This window comes from Rhinoderma darwinii, chromosome 12 (genome assembly GCF_050947455.1).
Source record: "Rhinoderma darwinii isolate aRhiDar2 chromosome 12, aRhiDar2.hap1, whole genome shotgun sequence".
Taxonomy (NCBI): Eukaryota; Metazoa; Chordata; class Amphibia; order Anura; family Rhinodermatidae; genus Rhinoderma; species Rhinoderma darwinii.
The window spans coordinates 59070539-59097523 of NC_134698.1; the positions used below are offsets into that span (position 1 = coordinate 59070539).

The 26985-nt window shown below is 42.9% G+C and overlaps 1 long non-coding RNA gene across 1 annotated transcript in view; it reads right to left on the bottom strand.

Annotated features, from left to right (window-relative positions):
• Positions 1–26985, bottom strand: part of LOC142664759 (uncharacterized) — a 66724-nt gene that overhangs the window by 37102 nt on the left and 2637 nt on the right. The window contains exon 2 of the long non-coding RNA XR_012851366.1: positions 17801–17913. This is a non-coding gene — a long non-coding RNA (uncharacterized LOC142664759). The remainder of the gene's footprint in view (positions 1–17800; positions 17914–26985) is intronic.

Below are 26985 nucleotides of genomic sequence, written 5' to 3' on the forward strand. Positions count from 1 at the left end.
TGGTAGGCTTAGATACATGGCCCATGCGTGATCCTGTCTGCTGGGCCCTGTATCTAAGCCTACCACACTGTAGGTTTAGATACAGGGCCCCAGCACACAGTAATCTTATACTGTATAAGATTACTGTCTGCTGGACCCTGTATCTAAGCCTACCTTGTGGTAGGCTTAGATACAGGGTCCCACAGACAGTATCACACATGGGCCCTGTATCTAAGCCTTAGGGTATGTGCACAGACACTAATTACGTCCGTAAGTGACGGATGTATTTCGGCCGCAAGTACCGGACCGAACACACTGCAGGGAGCCGGGCTCCTAGCGTCGTACTTATGTACGACGCTAGGAGTCCCTGCCTCGCTGTGGGACAACTGTCCTGTACTGTAATCATGTTTTCAGTACCGGACAGTTGTCCGGCAGCGAGGCAGGGACTCCTAGCGTCGTACATAACTATGATGCTAGGAGCCCGGCTCCCTGCAGTGTGTTCGGTCCGGTACTTGCGGCCGAAATACGTCCGTCAATTCCGGACGTAATTAGTGTGTGTGCACATACCCTAACACATGTGTTACTAATCATTTTTTGTGTGTTTTCTTACAGGTTCGGTCGTTGGACTACGGCGGATTCCAGGACTACTTCGATGACAGCTTTTTTTTTTATTAATAAAATGGTTAATGAGGGTTGTGTTTTTTTTTTTTATTTCAATAAAATATTTTTTCTATGTCTTTGTGGTTTTTTTTAAACTATATTACTACCGCCTTAGTAATGGCCGCCGGCTGATTGACAGCATCCATTGCTAAGGCAGGGCTTAGTGTTAGCCGGTGCAGAGGCTAACACTAACCCCCTTTATTACCCCGGTACCCACCGCCACCAGGGGTGCTGGGAAGAGCCGGGTACGATCCAGTACCTGACCATCTGTAGTGATGGTCGGCCACTGGGGTGGCCGCAGGCTGGTATTATCAGGAGGGGAAAGGCCAGATACAGTGGCCCTTCCTACCCTGGTGATGCTAGGCTGCTGCTGCTTTATTGTATCTGGCTGGTTATGAAAATGGGGGGGACGCCACGTCATTTAAAAAATAATTGGAAAGAACGATGTCGGGTCCCCCCCAATTTTCATAACCAGCCAGATACAACACAGCAGCAGCAGGCAGCATTACAAGGGTGGGAAGGGCCACTGTTTTTGGCCTTCCCCAGCCTAATACTACCAGCCTGCGGCCACCCCGGTGCCTGCCCGTCACTACAGCTGGTCGGGTACTGGTTTGTACCCGGCTCTTCCCAGTACCCCTGGTGGCGGTGGGTACCGGGGTAATAATGGGGGTTAGTGTAGACTCTGCACCGGCTAACATTAAGCCTCGCCTTAGTAATGGAGGTTGTCAATCAGCCAGCGGCCATTACTAAGGCGGTGATAATAAAGTTTAAAAAGATACAAGCACATAGAAATTTTTTTTATTGAAATAAAAACACAACCCTCATTAACCATTTTATTGAGAATAAAAAAAACGCCGTCATTGAAGTCCTCGTATCCGAAGTCCAACAACCGAACCTGTAAAAAAAACACAAACACACAAAAATAATCAGTAACACATAAAGAAGCAAAATTATTATTCTTACCTTTCCTGGGTCCAGCGCTGGAGCCGCAATGTCAGCGAGCTGGGCCCTGTATCTAATCCTATCATGTGTGATACAGTCTGCTGAGCTGTGTATCTAATCCAATCATGTATGATACTGTGCTGGGCCCTATATCTAATCCGATCATGTGTGATACTGTCTGCTGAGCCACTGTATCTAATCCTATCATGTGTGATACTGTCTGCTGAGCCACTGTATCTAATCCTATAATGTGTGGTACTGTCTGCTGAGCCACTGTATCTAATCCTATCATGTGTGATACTGTCTGCTGAGCCACTGTATCTAATCCTATCATGTGTGGTACTGTCTGCTGAGCCACTGTATCTAATCCTATCATGTGTGGTACTGTCTGCTGAGCCACTGTATCTAATCCTATCATGTGTGATACTGTCTGCTGGGCCACTGTATCTAATCCTATCATGTGTGATACTGTCTGCTGAGCTGTGTATCTAATCCTATCATGTGTGATACTGCCTTCTGAGCCACTGTATCTAATCCTATCATGTGTGATACTGTCTGCTCAGCCACTGTATCTAATCCTATCCATAGTTTATAGGGTCGTAGTGCTATAGATATGCTATGCTGTCTCCTATACACACACTTTTTTTTGGGGCGGACACATATGTATTGGGGCTATTTCCCGGACATTTTAAGCCCTGAGGGTATGTTCACACGGCAGCGTCTGTTACGGCTGAAATTACTGTGCTGTTTTCAGGAGAAAACAGCACCGTAATTTCAGCCGTAATGGCATGTGCAGGCGTCTTTTGCTGCGTCCACTACGGAAGTAATTGAAGCTGGTTTTCCATGGAGTCCATGGAAAACGGCTCCATTTACATCTGAAGAAGTGACAGGCAGTTTTTTACGCGCCGCCTTTCGACAGCGGCGCGTAAAAAAAAATGACCATCGGCACAGAACATCGTAAGACCCATTCAAATGAATGGGCAGATGTTTTCCGACGCTTTTGAGCCGCATTTTCGGATGTAATTCAATGCTAAAACGCCCAAATTACGTCCGTAAATAGTGTGTGTGTGAACCCAGCCTTAGTGACGCCCCGGCTGCTAGTGCTGCATTGTTGGGTCACTTAGGAGACCCAGCGATGCAGCTGAAAGCGGACCGTCGGCCATGAGAAGTTTGCGGGGTGGGGGGGGGGGGGGGCCCTGGCACATTATCTGCACAGGGGCCTTTTGCAGTCTGTGTCCGCCACTGAGCGGTCACATGGGATGAAACGTCATTCCAGGAGGACGGCCAGGACTAAGAAGCACATAATGCTTTATAATTTACGCAGCGTGTGGATGAGATTTGTTCACTGTATTCTGCTGTGGTTTTTCTGCAACAAGATCCGATGCGGAAAAGCCGCAGTATTTGCGCTACCTGTTAACCCAGCCTAAAAGGAAATTAAGCGTCCCGATGTCAAAGCTAAAGAGGACCGTGATAGCACCTCACTGTTCTTTAACCATTAGCTGTCACAACATAGGGGTAAATAAAGTAGTGTCACAGCACAAGGAAAATTAACTCATGCCTGTACAGGGACATCACTAATAAACATAGTAATTTTGCACCAAAAAAGAGCACATGGAGTCTATAAGTCAAAAGATAAAACGTAAGTTTTATTTCACAAATTCTATCACAAAGTCAGTCCATAAACTATTTAAAAATGAATCTCCACAGATGACAGAAAAGGACGGCCAAAATATAAGACAATTATCGTGAGAGGGTTCAAATATCAATCATAGCCACATATACGTTGGTATACAATATAGTACAAAAGCGCATAGTGCAAAGTGAATATTAAACGTTTATATGTCTGGTTATAGAGATGTTAGAACTACACTGTTACCAGCCTCCACAGGGAGTCCAATAGAAACCCCCCTACCACTATTCCATCAGACTCCATATATTATTTATTAAGTTCAAAGTGCAAACGATGAAAGACCTGGAATAAATGGTGGACTACTGACCCATGTTGCTGTGTCTCAAAGATGGCGATCTGCCCCGATGCTTTTTTTCGGCTTCCGCCTTCGACTGGTGGTGGCACATGCTAGTTTCTACTTCCTATTTATCCCGTGTGCTAACCAATTGCAAGATACTCTGCTCATCTGCAGAATGTTATTACCCAAAGTACCTCTGTCATTCCTTGGCGTCATGACCGCGTTTGTCCATGGCAGCTCATCACATGATATGGGCGTCGTGACACGTGGAGTGCGTGCGTGATTACATCATCGCAACGCATCACCATCACGTGTGTATTGCAGATACCGGCTCAGTGATTGCTATGGACGCCTGCGCATTTGCACTTGACACAGGTAGGTACTTATATTCATTTCGAGATCTCTCCACATGTCAATAACAAATGAGTGTTTTTGTAGTGAATAGGGCTCACAGCATCTCCATCTTCGTGCAGGAGGAGGAGCATTGCGTATATACTAATACAGAAATGCATAAATAGGTCATATGGCTAAAACATCCTATAAGTTTATTCGTTCTTATACTATACAAAATTGACATCTAGAAATGATATAAGCATGCATAGAATTCAAAGATACATACAACCAAATCTAGGTATGCGTGATATATTTATAAGGAACACGATGATAATCATGGTATATATAGTTAGATACATATAATGAAATAACTATCTCATTACCCAAATCTTCCAATATATAGATAAATGTATTAAAGCACCTGCACATATCAAACGATAAAAAAGGTTTCATAGTGCATAAATAGTATCAAGAGAAATAATGTCACAAAAATAAACAAAACATATATATATTATTATAACACAAAGAGAAAGAAAAAAATATGTTTTGGTGGTCCTTTTCTGTCATCTGTGGAGATTCATTTTTAAATATTTTATGTACTGACTTTAGAATTTATTAAATAAAATTTACGTTTTATCTTTTGACTTCTAGACTCCATGTTCTCTTTTTTGGTGCAATATATAGAAGGAGCACAGTCGTGTTATATGGGGAAATGACTATGTAAAATGATACATGTATATACCCTGTGGATAGGTTCTATTAAACATAGTAAGGTCTTACTACAGGGATAATAAAAGGTCTTCATGTCATAGCTAATACCCAAGGACCAAAGTGGCATCTCCGGTAATGGCCAAGAAAGACGGCAATGATACAGAGGGACAATGTCAGAGGACAGGCACAACAAACTGTGTCACAGCTAATGGCAAAGAATCACTGGGATGTCACAGCATCAGGTCACAGCAAGCATAATATTAAAAAAAAAAGCGATGTCACAGTGTAGGTATAATGACTATCAAGGCTAATGGCCTAGGGCCACAGTGCTGTCATAGAACAGGGATAGTAAACATATACATTAGCTGTTACATCGCTGCGATCCTGGTCTTTATATCCCAGCTAATCAACGTCGTACTCTACTACACTATTGATCCCGTCAAAACGACGGAACCCTTGCACAACGGAGACAAACAAACCATTGGCACCGGATCCATTACCACTGAAAAAAGGTGGTGATGGAAACCTATGGTTTCCACTTGTTTCAGTCTGAGCTTTCCGTCGGAACGGAGCCCTGACGTAGATGTGAATGACCACAGTATGGAAAGTTGTGCCACACTTCGCACTCTCAATACTATCCACCTAAGGTTAGAATACATCAATCTGAATTAAGATGTAACAGCCAGCTCCAGGCAAGGCTTAACCTTTTGGTCAAGTATTCTATAAATAATTTTAAAAAAATCTATACAGAATTGGGTAATGCCGGGGCATAACCACCAGACATGAATTAAATCTCCCACCAGCATAGGTTAGTTTTCACAGGGTAGACTCCATCTAGCTTAGAAGGGGGAACAATACCATCTAATTTGTAACATCGCTATCGCAATATGATTGACGCATTGGAAGTTCGATGACCACCTTACGGCTATAGCCCACTTTTCCGTTCTTACATTTTGAGTACATGCAAAAATGGGAACGGAATCTTACCAGGATGGGATAGTGCAACCATTTCCTTCTAAATCAAGGATTATCCACCCTTCACCCTAGTACTTTTTAAATGGTTATACTATTTTTAAAATTTGAGTGCTAGGTCTATTTTAACCAGTAGTTTAAGTTTATAAATAGCACACCTTTGCAGCAGCCAACAAAAGTGCATAGCTGGATTCAGGTAATACTTTATCCTTCAACGCACACCAATTCAATAATACACCATGTGTCTTTCGCCTGTAATAACCGCACAGCCAAAACCCGCATTCAAAAACAGTGGCCACATGCAGTTTTTACTATGCACTCAGTTAGGGTATGTGCACACACACTAATTACGTCCGTAATTGACGGACGTATTTTGGCCGCAAGTAGTGGACTGAACACAGTGCAGGGAGCTGGGCTCCTAGCATCATAGTTATGTACGACGCTAGGTGTCCCTGCCTCTCCGTGGAACTACTGTCCCGTACTGAAAACATGATTACAGTATGGGACAGTTGTCCTGCAGAGAGGCAGGGACTCCTAGCATCGTACATAACTATGATACTAGGAGCCCGGCTCCCTGCACTGTGTTCGGTCCGGTACTTGCGGCCGAAATACGTCCGTCAATTACGGAAGTAATTAGTGTGTGTGCACATACCCTAATTAAGGAGCACATGAAAATCTGCAGGAAAAATGTGATCAATACGCCCTGTGAAATCTCAGCTTAAGTGGGTAACTGGCTCAGTAATAGAAACCTGTACATACTCAGATTGGGTCACTGTCAAAGGGGGTGGAGTAGTAGCGGGGTTCACTTGGCTAGTGTCACCCACTACTACTACTACCTCCTTTATATCAGGGTCACTAGGGTTATGCCTAGTTCCCTTACCTTTTTCTTATACTAACGTCAATCTAATTGCTTTGCTATTAAGTAAGAGGATACGACTTTATAGTAGAAATAAAAGGTAATATTTATTAATGCACACTATAAATAATACTTACATAAAATACATCAAACAGTCAACCGTAATCACAGTATAGTATCCGTGTATCCCAATACACAACTTAATGTATTGAATACACTAACACTACATGTGGTACAGTATAAACATGGTATCACAATCCTAGTCTATACCATCACCTATATATATATATATATATATATATATATATATATATTCATTTAGTTGCAATTCTCACACGCAATTCTCACTTACTACGACAAAGTTTGTTTGTATACAAACAAACTTGGCTGCCAAGATTGGTCACGATTTATGAGGGCTAATAAGTGAGCCGCGATCAGTTGTTAGGGTATGTTCACACACACTAATTACGGACGTAAATCGGGCGTATTAACCCCCGAATTACGGCTGAAATTACGGCTTGAATGCGTTGACAAACATCTGCCCATTGAAAGCAATGGGCTGACGTTTGTCTGTTCACACGAGGCGTATATTTACGCGCCGCTGTCAAATGACGGCACGTAAATAGACGCCCGCGTCAAAGAAGTGACCCGTCACTTCTTGGGGCGTAATTAGAGCCGTTATTCATTGACTCCAATGAAAAGCAGCGCCAATTACGTCCGTAATGGACGTGGCGTTCAAGCGCCTGCACATGCTGTTACGGCTGAAATTACGGGGATGTTTTCTCCTGAAAACATCCCCGTAATTTCAGCCGTTACGGACGCTGCCGTGTGAACATACCCTTAAAGTGCGGACCGCAAGCAGCAGTGGAGAAACCTTTGCTAGATGTGATTACAGTATATTATATTTACATATAGTCCTCTGCTATGCCGAGCCTATACACAGAGTTGTAACTGCTACGTGAAGACAACTCTACAAGGAGGAGTGAGAGATCAGCCGCATTCATGGGCGGCGGCCACACAGGTAGTGTGCCTGAACAGTGATCTCCAGTCCCACGTAACAGTTAGGCTGGTTTCACACTACCTATTTTCAGGCGTAATGGAGGCGTTTTCCGCCTCGATTTACATCTGAAAAAATGCCTCCAATACGTCGAGAAACATCTGCCCATTGCTTGCAATGGGCTTTACGATGTACTGTGCCGACGACATGTCATTTACGCTTCGCTGTCAAAAGACGGCGCGTAAAATTACAGCCTAGTCAAAAGAAGTGCAGGACACTTCTTGGGACGTAATTGGAGCAGTTTTTCATTGACTTCAATGAAGAACAGCTCCAAATTACGTCCGTAGAAGACGCCCCGCAAAACGAGAGTACTTGCAAAAACGTCTGAAATTCAGGAGCCGTTTTCTCCTGAAAACCGCTCCGTAATTTCAGACGTAATTGCAGTTATCGTGTGCACATACCCTAAGTTTTCTGCCTGTCAGGCAGTTAGATTACTATAACAAAGTTTGTTTTTTATGCAAATTGGGCTGCCAAGGTTAGTCACATATGCGTGAGAAGGGCTAAAAGGAGGTGAGCCGCGATCAGCTGTTTGAGTGCGAACGCATCTCAAACATAGCTCAGCGCCGTCCCTCCGTGCACTACGATTGAATGAATAGCCCAGCATGCGGTATTGATGTGCTTTTGTCCCTAAATAGGGCAGATATTCTACCAGATGAACTGTTTAATAACAATGTGTGGACATCTAACATTGATGATAATTTTAAAAAAAGACACCCGACGCGCGTTTCGCCGGTACTTCCGTCTTCTACCAGGCTCATAGAAAATAATGGATGCGGCCCGCGATTTTCGGACGGCTCACGGGTGACACTCCGCGGCTGGCCGACCTGAAAATCACGGCTGTGCACATGGCTACGTTCGTGTGCATGAGGCCTAAGGATTAACAAGGGATGTGGAAGATAAAGGGTTAACCAGGGATGTATACCAGGGGATGTCAGGCAGGGGGTTAACAAGGCCAGGGGATATACAAGGCCCCATGTACACGACCCCATTACATGGTGCGATTTAAAACCACAAGTCGTCCCATGAAAACCCTTCATATGGATATTTTGTCAGGAAAAAAAAACAACTTTGGAGTTTTTGGAAGGCGAGGAGGAAAAAACCAAAAACTGCGTTGCCAAGGGTTTAAATGATCTTATAGAGGGATTGCACAGTACAATTTAAATTTTTGGGCAGGTGATACTAAACGGTGTAAAAGAATTAACACGAAGGAGGGCAGTATTCTGTTACAAGTGGATGAGAGAGAGGAGAGAACCACTAATTCTACAAGTTATCCCCACCCTATGGCTCTCTCTCAGGAGTACAGTAAAGATATAATAAACAGTCATGTCACAACACAAGAATAATGAAAACAGTGATGTCACGGTACTGGGATTATAAACATCTTAATCGCACAGTGAATGGCTGAAGATGACCGAGATTTTACAGTACAGAGATAAAAACATTGTGATGTCACAGCTACTAGCTGAGGACTACAGTAACGTCTAGGTACAGGAAGCCTAAACATTGTGATGTTACGCCTGATTGGTAATGAACACAGTGATGTCATAACATAGGGATAATAAATGTCTTTATATCACAGCTAATGCTTAGGACCTACGTCACAACGTAACAAGAATGTCACAAAACAGTGGTAATAAACAGTGATGTCAGTTAGATTATGTTCACATCATGTTTTTTTTGGCCTATGTTTGACATACAGTATACGCTGGGAAAAGCGAACGGTATCACCCATAGGCTATAATAATATTCGTTTACGACATGTACTCTCATGACACATTGTGTGTGGGTGTATATTTACAATGTATCTTGTAAGTGTGTTGAATGTGTGGTCATTGTGATATCACAGCTAAGGCTGGATTCACACGAGCATATTACGTCAGTAATGGACGGAACGTAATTCGGCCACAAGTCCCGGACAGAACACACTGCAGAGAGCCGGACTCCTAGCATCATAGTTATGTACGATGCTAGGAGTCCCTGCCTCGCTGCAGGACAACTGTCCCGTACTGTAATCATGGAACTACTGTCCCGTACTGAAAACATGGAGAGGCAGGGACTCCTAGCGCCGTACATAACTATGATGCTAGGAGCCCGACTCCCTGCAGTGTGTTCGGTCCGGGACTTGCGGCCGAAATACGTTCCGTTCATTACGGACGCAACATGCTCGTGTGAACCCAGCCTAAGGGCTTATTCAGACAAATGGGATATACGTCCGTGCAACGCGCGTGATTTTCATACTCGTCCCACGGACCTATATTAGTCTATGGGGCCGTGCAGACAGTTGCGTGATTTTTACGCAGCGTGAGTCCGCTTCGAAAAACTCACGACATGTCCATTCTTTGTGCATATTTTGCGCATCACGCACCCATTGAAGTCAATGGGTGCGTGAAAATCACGCGCACAACATGGAAGCACTTCCGTGGGACACGCGTGATTCGCGCAACAGCTGTAAAACTATGAATGAAAACAGAAAAGCACCACGTGCTTTTCTGTTTACAAACATCCAAACGGAGTGTCATAATGATGGTGGCTACGCGAAAATCACGCAGCCGCGCATCATACGGGGCTGACACACGGAGCTGTTAAGTGCCCTTTGCACACGCAAAACGCAGTGTTTTTTGCGTGCGCAGAACGCACACGCTCGTGTGAATCCCCCCTAAAGGGTAAAAAACAGTGTGGACCTTAGACATTGGCATCGACACAAGGTTCATCATGCCTTTGCTGTGACATCAGTTATAATGGGATAATAAACATTGTGTTGTCACAATTATGCAAAATTAAAGTGTCTGGGCTCCTTGCCATTCAACATCAAATAAAGATATAGCTTTCCCCAAAAGTATATATATTTTTTGGTCTATATACCAGTAGTGTATTTGCACTATATGGACAAAAGTATTGGGACACCTACAGGAGCTTTTATGGCAACCCATTCCACTACATCCAGGGGTGTATGGGAAATATAAGCAACAGTCATGTGAGTATGCCCTAATTGGAGGACTTTATAAAAACCTGTGCTAGGTATATTAAACTTCTCTTAACCCCGACAGAGTGTGCGTGTATTTTGCACGCCGGGTGGGAGAGTATGGAGCGGGCTCACGGGCTGAGCCTGCTCCATAGAGCGAGTGTGTCGTATGTGTGTTACAGCTGACACTTCCGGGTAACGAGCGGAATCCCGCTTGTTTAACCCGTTAAATGCTGCGGTCAACAGCGACCGCGGCATTTAGATAACTAAAAATAGGGGGGCGACCCCCTGGAACATTCCAATGCCCCCCCCCCCACGGCAAGATTGGGGGGTGCTGTTGGTTGGCATGGCAGACTGGGGGCCTGATGAGGGCTTCATAGGAGACTGTCAGAATCACGATATACAGCAATACATTAGTAAAAAATACAAAATTAAAAACATCAGAATTGCTGGTTTTTGGTCACTTCATCTCCCACAAAAAATGAAATAAAAAGTGATCAAAAAGTCTCATGTACCCCAAAATGGTACCAATATAAATAAGCCCTCATACCGCGAAATCAATGGAAAAATAAAAACGTTATGGCTCTCCGAATATATACATATTTCACTCATGCATTAAACATACACACTATTAACAATGCACACTTAGGGCATGACCACACGTGGCGGATTTCCTCCGCAACTGTCCGCATCAATGCCGCACAGAATCTGCGTTGCAGATTCTGCTGCGGATCTGCACAAAATGTGCAGTAAATTGATGCGGACTAGCTGCTGCGGACTGCGGGAAAAGTGCTTCCCTTCTCCCTATCAGTGCAGGATAGAGAGAAGGGACAGCACTTTCCCTAGTGAAAGTAAACGAATTTAATACTTACCGGCCGTTGTCTTGGTGACGCGTCCCTCTTTCGGCATCCAGCCCGACCTCCCTGGATGACGCGCCAGTCCATGTGACCGCTGCAGCCTGTGCTTGGCCTGTGATTGGCTGCAGCCGTCACTTAGACTGAAACGTCATCCTGGGAGGCCGGACTGGAGACAGAAGTTCATACTTACCGAGAACTCCCTGCTTCTATTTTTTTTACAGGTTGCTGTATATTGTGATCGGTAGTCACTATCCAGGGTGCAGAAACAGTTACTGCCGATCGCTTAACTCTTTCAGCACCCTGGACAGTGACTATTTACAGACGTCTCCTAGCAACGCTCCCGTCATTACGGGAGCCCCATTGACTTCCTCAGTCTGGCTGTAGACCTAGAAATACATAGGTCCAGCCAGAATGAAGAAATGTCATGGCAAAAAAGCAGGACGCATCCGCAGCACACATAACATGTGCATGACAGCTGCGGACTTCATTGCGGAACTTAGAATCTCCATTGAAGTCAATGGAGAAATTCCGCCATGAGTCCGCCACTGCTCCGCAACAGACAGAGCATGCTGCGGACACCAAATTCCGCTCCGCAGCCTATGCTCCGCAGCGGAATTTTACGCCTCGTCTAAACGAACACTGCTAAATTAAAGTGTAAGTCAATGGACAAACGGCTCCGCTGCGGATTAACGCTGCGGAGTGTCCGCAGCGGAATTTAAGTGAAATTCCGCCACGTGTGAACCCAGCCTTATCCCTTAGGGTATGTTCACACGCAGTGTTTTCAAGCGTATTTTGTGGCATTTACGCCTCGAAAAACACCTGAAAAAACGGAAGCTGAACGCCTACAAACATCTGCCCATTGAAATCAATGAGAAAAACAGCATTTAGTTTTAAAAACGTAAAAAGACGCTCCGTAAAAAGAAGTAGCATGTCACTTCTTGAGGCGTTTTTTGGAGCTGATGAAAAACGCCTCAAAAAACGCCTAAAAAGAAGCTCCAAATTAAAAAAAGCTTCATTTTCAGCTTCAAAAACGCCTGAAAATCGGAGGCTGTTTTCTCTCAAAACAGCTCCGTATTTTCAGACGTGTTTTAGTAAGCGTGTGAACATACCCTCACACTACAAACAAACACATAAAAGGGTTTTTCCAAAGCGAATATCGATGGCCTATGCTTATCTGATCGGTTGACAGTCCGACTCCTAGCACCCAGCTGATTAGCTGAATAAAAGGGGCTAAGGTACTGCGGTAGAGGTGCTGGCAGTCATACCGCTACATGACGAGGGGTGGAGCTTATTGGGGACTGGAGTGGAGGGGTAAAGGCCCACTCCTTATCGTGGTGAGCTTCACCTGTTCATGCGATGACAAACAGAAAATAAATCTAATCTGATCCTTCCCTCGCAAAAACTCTAGCTACTGCTGTCTGGCTGGGCCCCTTCCTCACGGGGTCCCTGTACAGCTAAACCGGCTGCACCGTCTGTATGTCCGCCACTGAATTGTGACAGAACAGAGATAACAAACATTGTGATGCCAAAGCTAATAGCTAAGGAACACAGTGATGTCACAACTAATGGCTAGCAGTCGCAAAACAGGGATTGTAAACATAGTGATTCAACGTAGCAAATTCAAGCAGCACAGGCAAAGCCAATGTGTGAGAATGCAACGGCGTCACAAGCCCAATTTTCCCAGCCAGGCTCCATACAATATTTTAAAAAATCCAATTAAAAAAACAAACACAAAGTCCACCAGCATCCAACTTGAAGTTTCCATTATTGATAATGATACATATTCCACACGAAGTGTAAGACAAACATACACTTGTTAAATACCCTTGTTGTACAGAACGTAATTAACCAATCACCGAGACCCATATCGATCCATTCACTGAATGTGAGAGGTATGGTCAGTCATCATAATCCATGTAAATGTGTTGATGAGGCCACAAGTTGTGACATTTTAATTAACAGCAAAATCCTTGGCAGCAATAAAAATGATATAAACCCAAAACACTCAGAGAAGCCACTGATATTATCAAATATCTGAGCAGAGAACACAGAAAGCTGAATCATACGCAGATGAGTGGCCACTCTGCTCGAATCTTGGAGAAGCTGCTGATATTATGGGTGTGTGTTTTGTGTCACTTAGGCTTATGGCTAGTTAGAGTTACATTACTATTATCACAACGCTCCTTAGTAATGAGCCATACCTTTTGTCCCCGGAAGAAAACAATGAAGGTTCCTAATAAATGACTGCAAGTAGATACTGTGGATTGGATAATGTTCAATATACAATGAATACATTTTATGTTTTGGAACTGTAATACCCCTTTAGTCGATGGGTGGTCATCAATGTGTTATTGCTACTACAGACAAGCGAATACATGAGCAGTTGAGTAGCCACAGGTTGGGTGCCCTTCCAAATTGCTTTATGCACAATGCTAAATGCGATTTATACAAGTCAAGTGATATTAATGCTTCTTGTACTACTACCAGTATTTACATTAGTATTTACATTTTCCCCTCACTGCATCAAATTTTTGAAACACGCCAGTCTCTTAGCCAAGGTCCATTTTTGGTTTGCTACCTTGAGAAAGAGCAATGTGGGTCAGGGTACTACAGTGGGCTTTTCAAATACTGACCAGAGGGCAGTCGGTCCCTAGTAATGTGTTAACTGGTCTTCAGAGTTTGGACCATCAGACATGATAAGAAGTATCCTGCCAGATAACATAGGAAAAAAATCAGGTAAACACACACGCATGCCTGTCTGTGTTTTAGATCTTTGTAATGTTTTGTTTTCGTTTCTCTCACATTCCCCAGTAGGATGATGTTAAATTGTTTGAAAAAAGAGTTAAAGGGGTTTTAGTTGTACATGATTAGAAAACATGTCTGCTTTCTTCCAAAAACAGTGCCATACCTGTCCACTGGTTGTGTGTGGTATTGCAGCTCAGCTCCATTTTAGTGAATAGGGCAGAGCTGCAACTTCCACATACAACCCTTTGACAGGTGTGGCGCTGTTTGTACAACCCCTTTTAGGATCAAAGTTGAGGAGTGCTCTAAGATCTCAGCATAATTGGCATTTAGATGTACAAGTCCTAGCATATTAAAGGGGTATTTCAGCTGTAGCCAGCAAGTGATGACATAATGGTAGGATATGCCATCAATCATAGGTGTCCAACCAAAAGGGACCGCAACAGTTATGAGAATGAAGAGGCCAGGAGACCCATGAGCATTTTATCTACACCGCACTGCTAGATGCTAGAGATGTTCTCCTAAACATGTTACAAATAAATGCTGCCAGTGTATAACCCACTTAGCCCTACTCACCTCTATTGGGTTCTTGACATAAGCCTCTAGCTTACATAGAGTCGCTAGTCCATTCTATTGGTGTAATGATTCACAATTTATGAAAGGAGATGACTGAGCCTAAAAGACGTTATTTACGCGAGCGTATTTAACGTCCATGATACACGCGTGAAAATCACGCGCGTCGCACGGACCTATGTTAGTCAATGGGGCCGTTCAGACAGTCTGTGATTTTCACGCAGCGTATGTCCGCTGCGTAAAACTAACGACATGGCCATTTTTCGCACATCACACCCCTATTGAAGTCAATGGGTGCGTGAAAATCGCGCGTGGCACATGAAAGCACTTCCGTGTGATGCGCGTGATTCGCGCAACAGTAGATAAAGAAATGGAGAAAATAAAAGCAAAACCGCGTGTCATAAGGAAGGCATATGCGTGAAAATCATGAAGCCACGCACCATTCACTGATGACACACGGAACTGCAACGCACGCAAAACGCACACGCTAGTGTGAATAAGGCCTAAAAAGGTTATGCGACTTTCTAATTAATGCACAGACAAGCGAAGACCTGGTTCGAGCTGAGTATCATCAGCTGTGTGAGCTGCACGGTGGCAGAACTGGTTTTCAGCCTTTAAATGTAAACAAGAACGTTTTCATACTCTGGCAGCAAACAAATCTTGAAAATGGTGAGAAATTAAAAGACAAAAGCATTTTAAAAATCTGCATACATTTTTATTAAACAATAATTAAAAGGGGAATTCCAATCTTAAAACAAAAATGGCACATCCACAGGCTATGCCATAAATGACTAACAGATGAAGGTCCCACCTCTGGAACCCGCATCTATCTGTAGAACACAGGGCCCCCGACCCCATCCTGCCCGGTGAAACGGCTGCTAATTGCCACATCCAGACGGAGAATCATTTCTATGGGAGTTACAGAAACTGCCGAGTGCTGCGAGCTCAGCTGTTTCCGTAATTCCTAGCCACCTCTCCAGTGATTCTTCACCTGGATGCGGCAGTCAGCAGGTAGACATTTACGGCATATTCAAAGGATCCGCACCTAAGATGAGAATACTCCTTTAAGCTTCATTTACATAAAATATTTATTTGGGTTTTATTAAAATAAATTGTACTTTTTGAGATAAAACTTCTATGTATCCTGGATACATAAAAGCTATATCTTGCAGTCAAAGCCGAATCCATGAGGTAATCCATGAGGTCAGCGGAACTCATGGCTTCGGTGAGCATTGGTCCTGCGTATCCCTGACACCCAGGGTCCAGCTATTGTCGATCACATCTATGTTCATAAACTTAGATGTGATTGATAATAGCTGGATCCTTGCCTTCAAAGGTTTAAATAGCCTTTACGTTTTCTCCATTCATCATTCATAAGGCAACGGCTTTCGAACCTAATCCTTTCTGTTTGTTACCCCATACTAAGCCCTAATAACATCCATTTCGAAGTTGTTGTTTTTTTCAGGACACTGAAAAGGTTTTCCTTTTTTTTTTTGTCATGGGATTTTTCAGATAAGATGTTCTCTGAATGTGACCTGCTGTGCTCTCCTGGTAGATGTACTGTACTTGGTTTAATAAGGTATATAATTCAGGTATGAGATATTTATTCCCTGTGAATCCTATAGCTATCACATACGATGCAGTCATTTGTGAGCATCACGCTGGGCCTTCATAAGCCCTTGATAATCCTACATGCAAGTACAATGATTATTAAACTTTATTACCTTGGCATTATAAAACCCTGCAGACATTACTTGATTGTATCTGGATGCCTGCAGTGTGAGAGGTTCAGATAAATCCATCTATCCATAAAACCTTGTGTTTTTATTTATGTTTAGCAAAAGACGGTAAACTAAAGGGTCGTTTACACCGGCCGACACTCGGCCGATGCAGCGAGTGCCGATCACCGAGACATCGTTGATCAGCGCTCGTTTGTTCCGATCACACGAAGCTATGTATGGGGACGAGCGGTCGTTACTCTGATCGCTCGTCCTCTCACATTATCATCATGTCAGCAGCGAGTCTCCCTGTTTACGATAATATTTAACTTTTTTAAAACGATTCGATCAGCAGATGATCAAGCGTTTGCTCGTTCATCTGCTGATCACTGCCCTGTTTACACAGGGCTATTATCGGCAACGAGCGTTATATGAACGCTGGTCTGCACGATAATCGCCCCGTGTAAAACCCTCTTTACCTGGATACAGCGTTCACTTTTGTAGCTATAATGACTGTGCATTAAATATGTTAAACGATTGATAACACATCAGATAAATGCAATGTATGGAAACTATATTTGAGTTATGTTCCCACAATTGCGTACATGTATAAAAAAAAACAACACAGTACCGTATATTAAAGGCCGGAATATGGCACAAATTTTGTACCATATTTATAAGATGTATGGTCTCAAGTTTTTGTTGGTTCCCATAATCTCCATCAGATTTCTATAGTTCACTTTGCCACAAGCGTGCTTTACATTTATAAAGCGCGCTGCTCTTACAGCAATAAGTAATACTAGTTGTCATGGGGTTCGTTGGGTTAATACACGATCAACAGAGCCAGTGACGACAGGGCAACTCCAAAGAGGTTTATTGTATCCAATGCTTACAGAACAAGTAGCCTTCAATGCAGGAACAGCCCACCGTCCACAAAATCAGGTAATCACAGGAAACTCCTCAGAGCGCTGGCCTCCGCTTCAGCTCTCATTAAAGTCTACATCCAGGAGATCTCCATCCTCCCCAGGACAAGCTCTTATATACCCCTCAGGGGGAGGAACATCTTGGCAGTTTCTAGTCACCATGATTTATTATAATATTGACTTTAGTTTGTATTTCTACTGTCTGTATGTGAGTTGTGGTCTTTTGTACTATTATGTGTATTGCCCAACTATTGTCTGCCACAGCAAGGACAAGAACACAGTGGGGGAGATAATTGGATCTGCTTGGTTTGCTTGTCTGCACTCTAGCGGAGTATGGTGGTGCCTCCTGATGATCCCCCTGTGGAGACTGGACAATGAGGACACTTTATCTCTTGTGGACTGCACCTCTGACTCATCGGATTGTCCATATGATGGAGACACGACCTGTGGTACCCGATTACAGAATCATTCATCTCTGCTGAGGGCACACAATAATCCACACATAATAAACCATCACACTAGTATATGGTAATTTGAAGTATATATACCTGGGCAGCCGCAGCTTCTCATCATCTTTGACATATTAGGCTTACTGAATGTGCTTTATCCACAAAGAGTTGCCCTCTGTGAAGGAAATGCTGATGGTACATAGTGGATGGACCTGAAAAGTAACAGAAAGGAATAAACAAAACTTAGAGACTCTGTCACCACATTATAAGTGCCCTATCTCCTACATAAGGAGATGGGTGCTATAATGTAGGTGACCGCAGTGGTTTTTATTTAGAAAAACTATCTATTTTGACCACGTTAGGAGCGATTTTAGCTTTGTGCTAATTAGTTTCTTAATGCCCAAGTGGGCGTTGTACAGAGGAGTGTATGACGCTGACCAATCAGCGTCATACACTTCTCCCCATTCATGTAGTCAGCGCATAGTGACACTGCGTTGTTCGCTATGTGCTGCCTTATACTGACATATTTACGTTACTGAAGTGTTTAGACAGTGACTAGACATTCCCTCCAGCCAGGACGGGATGTCTATTCACAATCCCTGCACTTCATTAACGTTTGTTTGGTACTTACAGCAGAGCAAGCGTAATCTCGCTGTAAATGACAGGTTACAGGAAGATTACGCATTGCTCTGCTGTAAGTACCAAACAAACGTTAACGAAGTACCAAACTGTCTATCATAGATTATTGCAGTCTTATGGAAGTTATGGAGTACCACCCCTCCCCCAGGGACCGGCAGGGGAGCTGTATACAGATGTGTGTGTGTGTGTGTGTGTGTGTGTGTGTGTGTGTGTGTGTGTGTGTGTGTGTATACTGTTGCCGTCTTACCTTATCTAGGCTTCAAGTAAGGCTACATTCAGACAAACATAGCCAACCTCGGACGTGAAAAACAACAGTTTTTCACATCTGAGGTGCGCCCGTGCGTGACGTGTTATAACGCATCCCCTAAAGACTAGAGTCTATGGAGGGATGCGTGAAGCGCAAAAAAATAGGACATGTACAACGTACACGAGTCCGTGTGACACGGACTACATATACGCCTGTCTGATTGAACCCTAATACAATAGAACGATTCTTAACTTGCCCATCCCCTAATGATGAGGATTCCCCCCATCCTGCGCCTGTATATACAGTGGAGGAAATAAGTATTTGATCCCTTGCTGATTTTGAAAGTTTGCCCACTGTCAAAGTCATGAACAGTCTAGAATTTTTAGGCTAGGTTAATTTTATCAGTGAGAGATAGATTATATATAAAAAAAAAAAAAGAAAATCAAATTGTCAAAATTATATATATTTATTTGCATTGTACACAGAGAAATAAGTATTTGATCCCCTGCCAACCATTAAGAGTTCAGCCTCCTCCAGACCAGTTACACGCTCCAAATCAACTTGGTGCCTGCATTAAAGACAGCTGTCTTACATGGTCACCTGTATAAAAGACTCCTGTCCACAGACTCAATGAATCAGTCTGACTCTAACCTCTACAACATGGGCAAGACCAAAGAGCTTTCTAAGGATGTCAGGGACAAGATCATAGACCTGCACAAGGCTGGAATGGGCTACAAAACCATAAGTAAGACGCTGGGTGAGAAGGAGACAACTGTTGGTGCAATAGGAAGAAAATGGAAGACATACAAAAAGACTGTCAATCGACATCGATCTGGGGCTCCATGCAAAATCTCACCTCGTGATCCTTGATCCTGAGGAAGGTGAGAGCTCAGCCGAAAACTACACGGGGGGGGACTTGTTAATGATCTCAAGGCAGCTGGGACCACAGTCACCAAGAAAACCATTGATAACACATTACGCCGTAATGGATTAAAATCCTGCAGTGCCCGCAAGGTCCCCCTGCTCAAGAAGGCACATGTACAGGCCCGTCTGAAGTTTGCAAATGAACATCTGGATGATTCTGAGAGTGATTGGGAGAAGGTGCTGTGGTCAGATGAGACTAAAATTGAGCTCTTTGGCATTAACTCAACTCCCTGTTTTTGGAGGAAGAGAAATGCTGCCTATGACCCAAAGAACACCGTCCCCACTGTCAAGCATGGAGGTGGAAACATTATGTTTTGGGGGTGTTTCTCTGCTAAGGGCACAGGACTACTTCACCGCATCAATGGGGGAATGGATGGAGCCATGTACCGTCAAATCCTGAGTGACAACCTCCTTCCCTCCACCAGGACATTAAAAATGGCTCGTGGCTGGGTCTTCCAGCACGACAATGACCCGAAACATACAGCCAAGGCAACAAAGGAGTGGCTCAAAAAGAAGCACATTAAGGTCATGGAGTGGCCTAGCCAGTCTCCAGACCTTAATCCCATCGAAAACTTATGGAGGGAGCTGAAGATCCGAGTTGCCAAGTGACAGTCTCGAAATCTTAATGATTTACAGATGATCTGCAAAGAGGAGTGGGCCAAAATTCCATCTAACATGTGTGCAAACCTCATCATCAACTACTAAAAACGTCTGACTGCCGTGCTTGCCAACAAGGGTTTTGCCACCAAGTATTAAGTCTTGTTTGCCAAAGGGATCAAATACTTATTTCTCTGTGCATAATGCAAATAAATATATATAATTTTGACAATGTGATTTTTTTTTTTTCTTTTTTAATACAATTATCTCTCACTGGTAAAATTAACCTAGCCTAAAAATTCTAGACTGTTCATGACTTTGACAGTGGGCAAACTTACAAAATCAGCAAGGGATCAAATACTTATTTCCTCCACTGTACACAGCAAGCCTGACAACAGCCACAAAAATCAGCTATTTTGGATCTAGTGCCCAGTGTAAAAACTGGAATATTTCAAGATTTTTTTTTATGTGGATAAAAAATAAATAAAAAATAAAATCCTAAATTAAAATAATGTCATTTTCTCAAAAAATACATTTCCTGGAAGAATTGTTGCGTTTGTTGTCATTGTTGTCCTCTGAAATATAATAAAATGCATTGCAAGAGTTATTGAACAAAATTAATAGCAGACCATGTAATAAGTGAATGGTCTGGGACTGTAACTCTCTATGAGTGGCTCTCCACTCTGATTAATAAAAGGGGGTCGTGAGTAGAGAACACCCTGCTACGATGTCCATATGCTCAATAGGGCATATAGAAAGGAGCTATCTTCATGAGACAAAACCCCTAATGAAGATGCAACCCTGAAGCTTCCTGCGGTTTGATTTTTGAAAGTAATATGGCAGCTGGAATCTAGGTTTCATAATAAAGTTAGATTTGTCTTGTGAAATAAAAAAAAAGGAGCAGAATTGTGATATGGTCAGTTTGAGGGGTTATATTTTACTGCATTTTCCTTACTAGAAATCTAAATTTTACTAAGGGTCCTTTTACACTGGCCAATTATTGAGCAAACGAGCGTTCACAGAACGCTTGTTGCAGATAATTGCCCTGTGTAAACAGTGCAACGATCAGCCGATGTATGAGCTCGTTCATCGGCGGATTGTAAAGTTTTAAATGCCTTAAATATCATCGGTCAGCTGCACATTCCCTGGGTAAACAGAGGGATGTTCTGCCGATATGATAGAAATGTATGGGGATGAGCGGTCGTAATAACTAGCGCTCGTCCCCATACTAGCTCCTTGTGAAAGGAGAAAACGAGCGCCGATCAACGAGCCATCTCATTGGTCGGCACTCGTTTACACGGGCCACACCGGTCTATATAAAAATAGGAATTCAGGAGAAAACAGCTCCGGCTTTTCAGACGTAATGGCATGTTGCAGGCGCTTTTCACTGCGTCCATTACGGACATAATTGGAGCTGTTTTTCCATGGTGTCAATGGAAAATTACTCCAATTACGTCTCAAGAAGTGACAGGCACTTCCGACGCGGGCGTCTTTTTTACTGACAGTCGGCACAGTACATCGTAAAACCCATTCAAATGAATGGGCAGATGTGTGCCGACGCTTTGGAGCCGTATTTTCGGACGTAATTCGGGGCTAAAACGCCCGAATTACGTCCGTATATAGGGTGTGTGAACCCAGCCTAACTGGGGAAAAAAGCCCTGTTAAAGTGACTATTGTCACTGTTAGGGTATGTGCACACGGCAGCGTCCAATACGCCTGAAATTACGGAGCTGTTTTCAGGCGAAAACTGCTCCTGAATTTCAGACGTAATTGCTCGTACTCGCTTTTTTTGCGGCGTCAATTACGGACGTAATTGGAGCTGTTTTTCAATGGAGTCAATGGCTCCAATTAAGTCTCAAGAAGTGACATGCACTTCTTTGACGCAGGCGTCTTTTTACGCGCAGTCTTTTGACAGCGGCGCGTAAAAAGCCTGTGTGCACAGAACATCGTAACCCCATTGATTTCAATGGGCAGATGTTTGCCGGCGGTTTGGAGCCGTATTTTCAGACGTAATTCGAGGCGTAAAACGCCTGAATTACGTCCGTAAATAGGGCGTGCGCACATACCCTTAGGGATACAGACCTCAGACCCCCTAAATACAGGCCCCAGACCCCTTAAACTAATACAGACACCAAACCTCCTAAATAAAGACCAGACCCCCCAAATACAGTCCCCAAACCAGGCCCCCTAAATACAGACCCCACATCAGACCCCCTATATACAGACCCCTTAAACAAATCCATCCCCTTATACTTACATTGCAGCTCGCCTCAGTCTTCTCTGTGGTATTTTGCTGCTGCTCATGGGCGGTCATGTGACCAGCAGGTCCCCAAACAGTAGTAAGAACTTCAGAGATGAGGTCATGTGACCTTATGTCTAAAGGTCCTTTTGCAGGACATATACAATGCGATTCGCGGCAAAAACGTGACAAAACTACATTGTACTTTGGGCGGCCACACAAAACACCCTATGTTGATCCGACATTGCTGGCACGGATATTGTTTTAGTTATTTACGTCTGAACACTAGGCTTGTAATATTGCAGAATACTTTTTTTGGCAATAATTATATTTTGCTTTTATGAATATTTTATGTCCAAACAGGTGCTGGCTCGTTTTCATTATTTAGGGAAAGTGATTAGTGAAAGAGCAAACAAAGTTGCTGGGTGAGACTGAAAACGTCAAGAACAGAAATGACAGCAGATGAACCTTCACAGTGCTATAGAGATAACGCAAACGGAACCTAGAACGTCAGTTTTAAATAGAAATGGTTTGTCTTGAGGCCATTTTATGAACTACACATTGTAGTTTTTAATCTACAACTCAGGTTTTTTGTTTTTTTTAAAGAGGCTCTGTCACCAGATTTTGCAGCCCCTATCTGCTATTGCAGCAGATCGGCGCTGAAATGTAGATAAGAGTAACGTTTTTATTTTTAAAAAACGAGCATTTTTGGCCAAGTTATGACCATTTTTGTATTTATGCAAATGAGGCTTTCTAAAGTACAACTGGGCGTGTTTAACCCCTTCCCGCAATTGGGCGTAACTGTACGTCCAAATTCCAAGTGAGTTCCCGCATTCGGGCGTACAGTTACGCCCTGCAGATAAAGCGAGCACAGGAGCTGTGCGCGCTTTATCTTCAGCGGTTGTCAGCTGTTATATACAGCTGACATGAAGCTGCAATGGCTGCGATGGCTGTTACCGCCGATCGCAGCCATTTAACCCCTTCAATGCGGCTGTCAATGACGTCCGCCGCATTGAAGTGGTTTACAGAGGGAGGGAGCGCCCTCTGTACTCCCCGCGATGGATCGTGGGTGGCGATTGTTACTATGGCAACCAGGAAGCTATTACTAGGCTTCCTGGTTGCCAAGGTACGGAAGCCTATTAGGTCCTGCCCGAGGCTGGACCTAATCGGCTAACTGTCAAATGAAAAATGACAGTTACGATGCACTGCACTACATAAGTAGTGCAGTGCATCGTACCGGGGATCAGAAGACCAGATCTTCAAGTCCCCAGGTCAGTGTAAAAGAAAAAGTGAAAAATGTAAAAAAAAATGTGAAAGAAAAATAAATAAAAGTTAATAAATAAATAATAAAAACAACACTTGCTCTGTTTCCCTGATCAACTCCTTTATTATTAGAAAAAAAATGAAAACATGAAAAAAAACTATACATAATAGGTATCGCCGCGTTCAGGACGGCCTGATCTATAAAAATATCACATTATTTTTACCGCACGGTGAACACCGTAAATTTTTTTAATAAAAAACAATGACCGTATTTTATTTTTTGGTCATCTTGTCTCAAAATTTTTTTAATAAAAAGTGATCAAAAATTTGCAAGTAACGCAAAATGGTACCAATAGAGACTACAGTTCGTCACGCATAAAACAAGCCGTCCCGCAGCGATATCAACTAAAAAATAAAAAAAGTTATGGCTGTCAGAAAATGGCGACACTAAAACATGATTTTTTTAGAAGAGAGTATTTTTATGTTGTTTATACTGCACGGTGAACACTGTAAAAAAAAACAAAAAAGAAACGTGCTAGCATTGCTGTTTTTTGGTTTCCTCGTCTCCCAAAAAATGGAATAAATAGTGATAAAAAAAAAATAAAATAAATCGCATGTACCCCAAAATGGAACCAATAAAAACTACAGCTCGTTCCACAAAAAACGCGCCCTCACACAGCTCCGTCACCGGAAAAATAACACGTTATGACTCTCAAAACGCAATGTTGCAAAATGATGCTAAATGACGGCCCAGACTCATTTTTAGGTCCAGTAGAATTTCACTAAATACCCCACATCGTCATTTGCTGGACCCTCCAGCTGGACCCCATGGACGCAGCGGTGATGAGGAAACTTTAGGGCCTTGTGCGGCTTATAGGGCTGGTGAAGAAGTCAAAGATTAGGCAATACTGGAGCGCAGATATTTTGTATAATACCCAATAAACCCGGCCTGTGCATAAAGGATTGGTTCAAAGCGAACCACACCAATCCACTGATTATTCATTCACCCCATTATTACATCATACTATTATGACCTGATGTACTCCGCACAGTGTACATATACCCTGATGTACTCCGCCCAGCTTACATATGCCCCCACATTATAAGATAAAATACCACTAAAACACCAAGCAAAATCTGCGCTTCAAAAGCCAAATGGTGGTCCAACTGAGCCTGGCAGTGTGCCCAAACTGCAATTTATGACCACATATGGGGTATTAATGTATTCTGGAGAACCCGCTTAACAATTTATGGGATGTGTGTCTACGGTGGTACAAGCTGGGCACAACACATTGGGCACTGAAATGGCATATCTGTGGAAAACAGCAATTTTCAATCTGCAACATCTATTGTTTACTCATTTTTGCAAAAGACTTGTGCGGTCAAAATGCTCACTACACCCCTAGATCAATTCTTTGAGGGATCTAGTTTCCAAAACGGGGTAATTTATCGGGGGTACCACTGTACTGGTACTATAGCTCAATGCAACATGGGGTCAAAAAACGAATCTTGTAAAATCTCCACTCCAAATACTAAATGTCGCTCCTTCCCTTTAGATCCTTGCTGTGTGTCCAAATAGCAGTTTATGACCACATGTTTGGTATTTCCGTACTCTGCAGAAGTTGCTTTACAAATGTTACGGTGCTTTTTCTCCTTTATTTGATGAGAAAATGAAAAATTTTGAACTAATGCTGCGTCTTATTGGAAAATAATGTAATTTTTCATTTTCACTGCCCATTTCTAATAAAATATATGAGACACCTGTGGGGTCAAAATGCTCACTACCCCCTTAGATGAATTCCTCAATGGGTGTAGTTTGCCAAATGGAGACACTTTTTTTGCACTGTACTGGTACCTTAGGAGCTTTACAAATGCGACATGGTGCCGAGAAATCAAACCAGCAAAATCTTCTCTCCAAAAGCCAAATGGCGCTCCTTCCCTTCTGAGCCGTGATGTGTATTCATACAGTACTTTATTACCACATATGGGGTATTTCCGTACTCTGGAGAAGTTGCTTTACAAATGTTACGGTGCTTTTCATCATTTATTTGTTGAAAAAAATAAAAATTTTGAGGTAAAGCTACATCTTATTGGAAAATAATGTGATTTTTCATTTTCACTGCCCAATTCTAATGAAATCTATGAAACACCTGTGGGGTCAAAATGCTCACTACACCCCTAGATTAATTGCTCAATGGGTGTAGTTTGCCAAATGGAGTCAGTCACTTTTGGGTAGTTTCCACTGTACTGCTACCTAAGGGGCTTTGCAAAAGCGACATGGCACAGAAAAACCAATCCAGCAAAATCTGCTCTCCAAAAGCCAAATGGCGCTCCTTCCCTTCTGAGCCGTGATGTGTATTCATACAGTACTTTATTACCACATATGGGGTATTTCCGTACTCTGGAGACGTTGCTTTACAAATGTTACAGTGATTTTTCTCCTTTATTTGATGAGAAAATGAAACATTTTTACCTAAAGCTACGTCTTAGTGGAAAAAAATTGACATTTTTCATGTTTACTGCCCAATTCTAATGAAATCTATGAAACACCCGGGGGGTCTAAATGCTCACTACACCCCTAGTTGAATTCCTTTAGGGGTGTAGTTTCCCAAATGGAGTCACTTTTGGGGGTTTCCACTGTACTGGTACCTTAGGAGCTTTACAAATGCGACATGGTGCCAAGAAATCAAACCAGCAAAACCTACTCCAAAAGCTAAATGGCGTGCCTTCCCTTCTGAGTCCTGCCGCTTCCCCAAACAGCAGTTTATGACCACATGTTTGGTATTTCCGTACTCTGCAGAAGTTGCTTTACAAATGTTGGGGTGCTTTTCATCATTTATTTGTTGAAAAAAATAAAAATTTTGAGGTAAAACTACATCTTATTGGAAAATAATGTAATTTTTCATTTTCACTGCCCAATTCTAATGAAATCTATGAAACACCTGTGGGGTCAAAATGCTCATTACACCCCTAGATGAATTCCTCAAGGGGTGTCGTTTCCTAAATGGAGTCACTTTTGGGGGGGTTTCCACTGTACTGGTACCTTAGGAGCTTTACAAATGCGACATGGTGCAGAGAAACCAATCCAGCAAAATCAGCGCTCCAAAAGCTAAATGGCGTGCCTTCCCTTCAGAGTCCTGCCGCTTGCCCAAACAGCAGTTTATGACCATATGTTTGGTATATCTGTACTCTGGAGAAGTTGGTTTACAAATGTTGGGGTGATTTCCTCATTTATTTGTTGAAAAAAATAATTTTTTTTAGGTAAAACTACATCTTATTGGAAAATAATGTAATTTTTCATTTTCACTGCCCAATTCTAATGTAATCTATGAAACACCTGTGGGGTCAAAATGCTCACTACACCCCTAGATGAAT